Below are 2,188 nucleotides of genomic sequence, written 5' to 3'. Positions count from 1 at the left end.
CTTTTGTCGTAGTTCCTCTAGTATTTTCATACTATCAGCCAGTGTGTCAAATGGTATGTTTTCTACAAAAAGAAAAGGAAAACAGGAAAATTTATTGAGGAATATAAATATCTTATTCTGATAACTTATGAGTTTATGAATATATGAAATTGAATAATTGAGAATAAGCACACAATATCTAGAAAACTCAAGAAAAATGTTTACTACACAGACACAAAAAGAAAATGCAGATAGAAATTGAGAACCTATTTACCATTTGCTGTAACAAAAACTACTGAAAATACTTTGAGCACTACTCAAAAAGGAAATATAAATAAGATCTTGACTTTTTCTTTTTAAATTTAAAAATGTATTTCTCTCTGCTAAGTACAACAAATAAGTTGTAGACACAATTTTCTGTTCTACTCTGCATAGGTAGAACACAGTTAACGATAAATCAGACTGGAGGTAACACATAACTGGTGGTGAAAAAAGGTGGTTCTAAAAACACAAGACAATAAAGTTCATGAAGTGAACAGATGACCAAAAGAGAGCATAGTAAAGTCATCTTAAGTTTATTCAACAATCCAGGGAGCAATCCAAATCACAAACGTAAATTGGCCAAGATCAAAACTATTCTGTTGAATGTTGCGAAACTAAAGACTTCAGAGACTAGTGAGAGACTGATTAGCAATAGCTGGGCTGCAGTATTTAGCGGTGAACACTCATAAGAGAGCTGTGCCACCTTTTGCACTTGCTGTGGGTGTCATCCATATCCCAAGTAACTGGTGTGTCCTAACTACTGATACTGAGGTTAGGCAAGGAATCCAAATGACCATCAGATACTATTAAGGTTGGCCCATAAGTCTGGGTGTTGTTTTTTAAGTTAAAATTTTCCATGAAAAATAAAGTACTACAGCAATGCATTTTTTATTCAGTAGAGAAATATGTGCTAACAGAATAGTATGTTTAGTTTTTTTATGCTGATATAGTTTCTGTTCTTTTCAGGTCTTTTGAACTGAGTGTTAAGTTAACAAAAAAAGAGCTTTTTCAATAATTTCTGTTTTTTGGGTTTAATCAAGGTGGCAAATCCAGAGAAGGTCCTCAAGAGATTTTTGTAGTGCATGGCAAAGAAGCGGTGCCTCTTAGGATGGCTCATAAATGGTATAACACATTCATCACTATGTCTGTATGCCATAGGTGCTCATGTATTGGTCATGCAGACAGTGCCCCTAACTCACATGGGCACAACTCCTCCATTCATTGAAATTTGTTCGCCCACATGCTACATGAATGTCGGCTGTAGGGTAGCTGTAGCACTTCATATTTTGTCCAACAGATGTGGCAGGAGTCGATTTACAAGTGTGCCTTTACTGAGCATGTAAGAACATCAGACACTAGCTGCCAGAACTGTCATGAAGAACAGAAAGTGCCTACCAACGAACTTGAAAACAAGAAAGCTGCTGAAAAATGAAACTTTGAGGAAGTATCCTATTCTAGTGCTCAAATAGAAAATATTGCCACTCCACTAACCACCAGGTGATCACCAAAGAGGTTTCTGACAGTCAAAAGGACATTTTAAAAGAACAATAAAACCAAATATTGTCATATACTATAACAAGAACAAGACAAGTGTAAAGCTTGTCAGTCAGTTTTGCAGCTACTACTCATTTGCAATCAAAACAATGAAGTGGTGGAAAAAACTTTTCTTTCACAATTTCTAATGTTTACTGTGAATGGTTTTATTTTGTACAAGAATGTCAGCAAACAAAAGATATCTGTAGTGGAATTTATACAAAAAAGTTAGCATGGACTTGGTAGGTGCAGGAGGAGACATTTGATCATCGGAACTGACACCAACCATTAGTCTAGACAGAAATTTTGATCATAATTTTCCAGAAAAGGTACCACCAACTGCCAACAAAGTAAACACTGTGTGCTAATGTAAAATTTATTCTGATAAAGGAAAGAAAGAGATTGATAAGTGGATAAGGAAAAACAAGCAGAGGGTGGTGCAAAGACAGCAATTCTGGACCTTGTGTACCACATGTTTTCGAGACTACCATTTAGAAGTAAATTATGTATATATTACATGTAATGTTTTTTTGCCATAAAATAAGAAATATATGTGCTCTTGTGAAGTAATTTTTCCTTTGTTTCTCCTTGCTGTCTTTCCGAGCGAATGTGTAAAAGTTTTTCTGAGGGGGGG

Source organism: Schistocerca serialis, chromosome 2 (assembly GCF_023864345.2).
Source record: "Schistocerca serialis cubense isolate TAMUIC-IGC-003099 chromosome 2, iqSchSeri2.2, whole genome shotgun sequence".
Classification (NCBI taxonomy): domain Eukaryota; kingdom Metazoa; phylum Arthropoda; class Insecta; order Orthoptera; family Acrididae; genus Schistocerca; species Schistocerca serialis.
The sequence above is the reverse complement of the archived record's forward strand: the minus strand, read 5'-3'. Positions refer to the sequence as shown.